This window comes from Rhineura floridana, chromosome 6 (assembly GCF_030035675.1).
Source record: "Rhineura floridana isolate rRhiFlo1 chromosome 6, rRhiFlo1.hap2, whole genome shotgun sequence".
In the NCBI taxonomy this organism is placed as follows: Eukaryota; Metazoa; Chordata; class Lepidosauria; order Squamata; family Rhineuridae; genus Rhineura; species Rhineura floridana.
The window spans coordinates 111,245,695-111,253,088 of record NC_084485.1 but is presented as its reverse complement, the minus strand read 5'-3'; positions in this window follow the sequence as shown (position 1 = coordinate 111,253,088).

Here is a 7,394-nt window from a genome sequence, read left to right as displayed (position 1 = left end):
GTTTCACTTTATGGCTCTTTCTTATTCTCTCCCTGTTCTATTGCAGCTTTCGCTCTTTCATCATTTGACACTGTTTTCTCTGTAAGGCCTAAGATCTCTTGTTCTATCAAACAACTCTTTTTCCCCCTCATCCACCTTTGGTTTCTCCCTGTGGCTGGAATGTCAGTCTGGAGCAGACACCTCAGGGTCTCACTCATGAGAGAGACAAAGTGTAACATGACATCATTGTACTGTTCATTGTGCTATCCACATCTCAGATAACTGACCACTGTTCACCATTAGTGTAGTGGCAATTTCAGAAGTGCAGTCTCTTCATGTTAATTGCAGCCATGCCCCCTCCCCACTTTTTTTGCTGTGGGGTGGAGAATGAGATCCTTGTTAATGCTGAGGAACCGATAAGCATGAAAGAGGAAAGTGTTAGCTACTGAGAAAAGTCTTCTCAGTGTTTGACCACCTTTCACTTTGATTGGCTCCAATCAGCAGGAAAGGACAAGGAAGCATGTTAGAAGACTCTTTTCAACGGCTAATACACTACTCTTTCATGTTGATTGGCTGGTAGGATACTGGAGACATAAGGTCTCTGCTCCCAAAAAAGGAAAGGGTCTAAGACCCCCCCAAGACCTCGCATGACTACACCCCTGCTGTTCACAAAGCCAAATTAAAGAAGAGTTAAATGACATCATACTGTGTATTGTGTTCATATGTTAAAAGGAAAAGGACAAAGTAGTAGCAGCTTCATATATATTCTAATGACTAGTGAAGTTTTAAGCTGTTTACAATAATGTATTTTATGTTGTTGTGACCACCCCTGGGACTTACTGGTGAAAGGTCGGTAAATAATGATAATAATACCATCTTCCTGTCTTCCTTTTCTTTTAAGAAATGCTTTAAAAGTTACCTTTTCAACTCTTTTTACCTCCTAAGTCCTGACCTTATATTCAGTGGGTAGGATCCAACAAAATCATTGCCTGAACAAAATGAATCCCACAAGTTCAATGGAAATTCTTCTCCCCCTGAGTGCTCTCCACACCACCCTGAAATCATCTCTGAGGTTTTGGAGGAAAAACGCAGAGCAGATTTGGGATGCACAAGGGGAGGAGAGAAGGTAGTGGAGGCTGGCTGATTGGGGCAGTGCCCCATTTGCCCTACCAACCTGAGTCTGCTCTCGGCCAGCCCTCAACAGCCTGTCCTCTTATTTGCAATGAGTCCAGGGGATGCTGCTACCTGACACCTTCCTCCTTCTTAGTCTCTGTGTTGTCCTTGTAGAACTCAGCAGGGAGGAGGATGTGAGGACAAAGCTAGAATTAGTTCACTCTGCTTGTCATTGGCTCTGGCTCCACCTACCGTTGGCTTTCCTCCCTTCCGCCCCACCAGACCCAACAGGCACCAACCGCCACTGAGTGAAAGAGAAGTTCCATTGCGCTCACAGAAGTTGTTCCACTTGTGCGATTATTTAGTTGGGTTCAACCTAATCAATTTAAAAGGCTCATTGATTCTCGTAGATGAATCTTTTCATTAAATTATTATGCAATCTCTTGGAACGGAAGTTATGCTGAACATATTCAATTTTGAGCATATCATCATTTGCATATTCTTTTTCTCCTCTTTTCTTTTTAGATTGTAAGCTACATGCAGACTGAGACCTATTCATTTAATGCTTTGTAAGAGGATAGCTGCTGCTGCTAGAATAAAGTGCTGGGAACTAGAAGTGAAAGGAAACAATAATTAAAGGGCCTATAGAATCAGCAATACATGGACACATTTAACTAGATAATCAGTGTTCTTACACTTTGCCACAATCATAGTTACAACTTTTGCTATCCACAAATTTGAATGACAATGCTTTGCCTTTAGGTAGCATATTCTTTGCCTTTAGGTAGCATAAGAGCTCGCTACGGCTGGAGCTCCGCCACCATCTGTTTCTTTCAACATCTTTAAACATCTTTTTAGCATTATTTTGGGGACTGGGAACGCCTCCTCTCTGTTTTACAACTTGCAATTAACGAGGGCCATTAACAGCAAGAACGCTAAATAAGAACAAACATAGGAACGAGCGCGAACTTACCATCAGCTGTTGAGCTGGCACTGCGAGGTTCGGATGAGAGCCGTTCCCTCGTGGTGCCGAGGTCGGGTGAGAGACGTCCTTTGTTGGCTCAGGCTTGTTGCTTCTGCCTCGCCCTGCCGTCCCATCGCTGTGTTTGTGCCTTCGGTGGTAGCTGTGTTGTTGTGCTGCTGACTGGGGCGTCGTGGTGTTGTGGCGTTGTTCCCATTACCTCGCCTGTTTGCAAGCAGCTGGGCTGCCGCTGGAATTCCATTGCTGGGGCTTGCGCACGCTGCGGCCGACCTGCTCCGCTGCGGGCCGTTGGTCTGTGCCGCTGGTGGTGGGCGCCTGCTGTCGAGAGTGAGAGCGTGGCGTGCGGAGTTTGGGGCATAGCGGCGGGCTGGACCCTGTGATGGTGAGAGCTTCGCAGAAAGGGTCCAGGCTCATGTTTTAGAGGACACCGCGTGGAGCTGCACATGAGGCGGAGATTCGGCTGAGTACAGAGGACGCTGTGTGGAGCGACGCTGGAGGAACGAGACTGCCGGGTTGGCAAGAACAATGCGGAAGCCCGGGTGAACGCCCAGGGGCCATGTAGCAGCTTGTCGGTGGTGAGAGCACCGCAGGAGGAGGCTAGGCTGTCGTCGTGGGCCAGCTGGCGGCGACGGCGGCGGCAGGGAAACGCTGCGGAGGATACTCTAGAGAAGACTTGCTACGGAGGAGGGTTTTTAATGCTGGTTGTTATTGTTGTTGTTTGGCTGTATTTTAATTTGTTTGTTTGTTTGTTGTCTGTTGTCTGTTGTTGTGTGAATGAGATTGAGTGGATATGTGTGTGTCTTTGTGTTTATGTTGTTTAAGTGTTTTGTTGTGTTAGTTTTATTCTAAGATGTGCCTGGGAGAACATACCTCGGGTTTAGCAAGGAGTTTTTCGGGGGGCCCAATTAACGTTGTGACGGGTAATGGGAGGTACGGTGTTGGGAGGAGAACGTGCCAGGTAAGGGGAACTTGTCCCAGACAAGTCGTGTCTGTGCCTTGTTCTGGTTCTCCTCATACCCACAGGATTGTTGGTTGTACTGTCAGCCAGCTCTCGGATCTCCAGGTGCTGCTTTTAAATGCTAGGTCGGTCGTTAATAAACCCCCCCTTATCCACGATTTGATTGTGGAAAAGGGCGCTGACCTTGCGTGCATTACCGAGACCTGGGTGGGTGAGGAGGGAGGAGTTGCTCTTTCCCAGCTTTGCCCACCTGGGTATTCGGTGCAGCACTGTGGTAGATCTGAGGGCCGGGGAGGCGGGGTTGCTGTGGTCTATCGGAGTTTTTTCTCTCTCACCAAGCACCCTGTCCAGTTGGCGACTGGTTTGGAGTGTCTTCATCTTGTGTTGGGCCATGGAGACAGATTGGGAATACTGTTGGTGTACCGCCCACCTTACTGCCCAACGGCTTCCCTAGCTGAGCTGATGGAGATAGTCTCGGAGGTATTGTTGAGGTCCCCCAGACTGGTGGTACTGGGAGATATCAACATTCATGCTGAGGCTGTCTTGTTCGGGGCGGCTCAGGACTTCATGGCCTCCATGACAACCATGGGGCTGTCTCAAGTTGTTACTGGCCTGGACTTCCGGGAAGGGTGACTTCGCTTGTGCCTGCTTTTGAGACGGGCTCCCGCCTCAAAAGAAGCTTATTCAGATATAAATCAGTCAGAACATTTTTTTTTTGACTGATGAAATTTCTCCCGGGCAGGGAGAAATGTAGAGATCAACCTCAAAAGCCTGTTTTTGTTGGGAGGACTGGATTTCATTAATTTATGAGAAAAGGCCCAGCCAACAATGCCGGACGGACTTCCGAACAAACTCTATCTGATTAATGCGATACGTTTATCTTTTCTTCAAAGAGAAAACGGACTAACAGGCAAGCACCCTTCTTTCTATTATTTTTTTTACTTGGTTTAAATTGTTGCAGCAAAAAGAGATTTGTCAAATGAATCAGCTTTAAAGAACTTCTGGGTGAGCTATAACTCTTCTCTGTTATTCACGAAATTAACAGCTTATCTCTGTTTCTATTGCAAAAAGCTGTCCTGGAAGTGCATTCTAAAGATATAAACAGAAGGGGGATTTCTATTCCGAGGAACATTATATTGTCTGGGACTATTCTCTTTTTGGTCTATTTTATTTTGACGAATCTGCTTCTTCACGACGCCACTAACTGTTTTGATGCTGGGAACTAAATTTGTTTTGTATTCTTGAACATAGAGAGATAAGGCAGGCTGCTCTGTTTATACTGTGATGTCATCAAGCCTGGAATATTAACCCAATTGTTGCTGAAATAAGAAGTGTTTCTTCTTTATTTTTGTTTTGTTTTGTTTTCGTGGTTTTAAAAATGGCAATCAAGAAAGTGGCTGAGAATCTGGAAGTAATTATGTTTCAGAAGATAATGGATGAGATTGAGATAACGAAACAAACCCTGCGACAGGGCAGTAAGGAGCTGAAAATTGAACTTTGCAAAATGACGCAGGAGCTTAAAGAAATAGGGGATCCTGTGAGAGAGGAGAATGAGATCAGAGATGAGAAAAGAAAAAATAAAGGGAAGATACAAGCCTTGGAGATTGGAACAAATGTGGAATTGGAAAAAGATCTGGAGTTTATGGATATTAGAAATAAAATCTACTGTTTGGAATTTAACGTTATCTCTGAAGAAATTAATGAAGATATTAGAGATAAAGTTATCAATGGCTTGGATAATCTTCTGGACTGGAATGACGTGATGGAGCTTGATATAGAGAAAATCTATGGAATTAACTGCAGCCATGTGACAATGGAAAAACTCTCAAGAGATGAGCCAGTGCATTTTGTAAAAAAGAAGAACAGAGATATGACTTTACAACAATATTTCAGCAACTTATTCAGAATTGATGGCAAGAAAATATTTGGGATAGAGGAAATTCCCATCAGACTCTTATTATATGACTATGGCTATGACAGCAAGATTATTATGGAATACTGATAATGGAAGATTGGACACTGAAATTACTGGACTTAACAGGACTATTGAAGATGGAAGATGGAATTAATATGGATAATGGAATAATGGCTATTGAAATTATTGGACTTAACAGATTTTGATGAGATGGATTAATCGACATGTTTATTTGGAGAAAAATTGATAGATATATTTCTTAAAGAATTGAAACCTCTCTGACTTTTTGTGGAAAGAATAAAGTAATGTTTATGAGATTTGATGACTAATTAAGATAACTACTGGAGGAAAGTGATTTTATAATATAATTTAAGAGACAGGATTGTTATATATTGTAGACCTATAACTGATTTGATCTGCGACAAATGGGAAGTCAACATTTTATTTTTTTGTTTAATCATTTTTGTTTTGTTTTGTTTTTTGTCTTTGAATGTTTTATGATTTTGTTTTGTATGTTTTATGAAAATTTGAATAAAAATTATTGTAAAAAAAAAAGTTGTTACTGGCCCTACGCATGTATCAGGACATACTCTTAATTTGATCTTCGCCACTGGTCATGGAGATGGTGATCTGAGGGTGGGGTATTTTTCATCTACCCCATTGTCATGGACAGATCACCGCTTGCTGAGCTTTAGACTCACGACAGCCCTTTCCCTCTGCAGAGGTGGGGGACCTATTAAGTTGGTCCGCTCCCGGAGGCTTATGGATCCTGTTGCTTTCCAGAGTGCTCTGGGAGTTTTTCCGGCCGATAGTACTGGCGCTCCTGTCGAGGCCATGGTCGACCTGTGGAATACGGAGATGACCCGGGCCATTGACATGATTGCCCCCGCACGCCCCCTTCGGTGCAGAACTCAAACAGCACCGTGGTATACCCCGGAGCTGAGAGTGATGAAGCAAGAGAGAAGGAGGCTAGAGTGCAGGTGGAGGCGAACTCCTGATGGATGCAGTCATTCTATGGTGAGTGCCTCCACTAAGGCGTATGTAAAAGCGGTTAGGGCAGCAAAAAAGTCTTACTTTGCTGCCACCATTAGATCATCTCTTTGCCACCCAGCGGAGCTTTTTAGGGTGGTATGAGGGCTCTTACATTCTGCCCTTCATGACACTAAAGAAACATCAGAAGCCCGCTGCAACGAATTTGCGGAACACTTCCAAGACAGGATTGCTTGCATCCGTCGGGACTTAGACTCTGATGTTATTACAGATGATTCCATTGGAGTGTCCAGAGCGCGGTCTTGTCCTCCATTGTTGGATGAATTTCAGTTGGTGCAGCTTGAGGAAGTGGACAAGGTGCTTGGAATGGTGCGGGCGACCACGTCCGCCCTGGTTCCTTGCCCATCTTGGCTGGTGAAGGCCGGCAGGGCTGTAACCACCGGCTGGGCCAAAGAGGTGATAAATGCCTCCTTGAGAGAGGGAGTAGTCCCTGGTAGTCTCAAGGAGGCAGTAGTGAGACCTCTTTTGAAGAAAACTTCTTTGGACCCAGATGTTTTGAACAACTACAGGCCGGTGGCGCATGTCCCTTTTTTGGGCAAGGTCCTGGAACGGGTGGTCGCCGGCCAGCTCCAGGCGCTTTTGGATGAAACCGATTATCTGGATCCATTTCAATCCGGTTTTAGGCCCGGTTTTGGCACTGAAACAGCCTTGGTCGCCCTGTATGATGACCTTTGTCGGGAGAGGGACAGGGGGAGTGTGACTGTGTTGATTCTCCTTGATCTCTCAGCGGCGTTTGATACCATCGACCATGGTATCCTTCTGGGGAGGCTCGCGGAGTTGGGAGTTGGGGGCACTGATTGGCAGTGGCTCCTCTCCTACTTAGCGGATCGTCGCCAGAAGGTAGTGCTTGGGGAACATTGCTCGACAACCTGGACTCTCCATTGTGGAGTCCCTCAGGGGTCGGTCTTGTCCCCCATGCTTTTTAACATCTACATGCAGCCTCTGGGTGCGGTCATCAGGAGTTTTGGAGTGCGTTGCCATCAGTACGCTGATGACACGCAACTCTACTTCTCCTTTTCACCTTCTTCAGGTGAGGCTGTTGATGTGCTGAACCGTTGCCTGACCGCGATAATGGACTGGATGAGAGCTAATAAACTGAAACTCAATCCAGACAAGACTGAGACACTGTTGGTGAGCTCTTTACCTGCCCAGATGGTGGATGTTCATCCTGTTCTAGATGGGGTTACACTCCCCTTGAAGGAACAGGTTCGTAGTTTGGGGGTCCTTTTTGACCCTTCCTTGTCGCTTGAGGCTCAAGTGGCCTCGGTGGCGTGGAATGCGTTTTACCATCTTCGCTTAGTAGCCCAACTACGCCCCTATCTGGACAGTGACGATCTCGCCTCTGTTGTTCACGCTCTGGTAACTTCTAGATTGGACTACTGTAATGCGCTCTATGT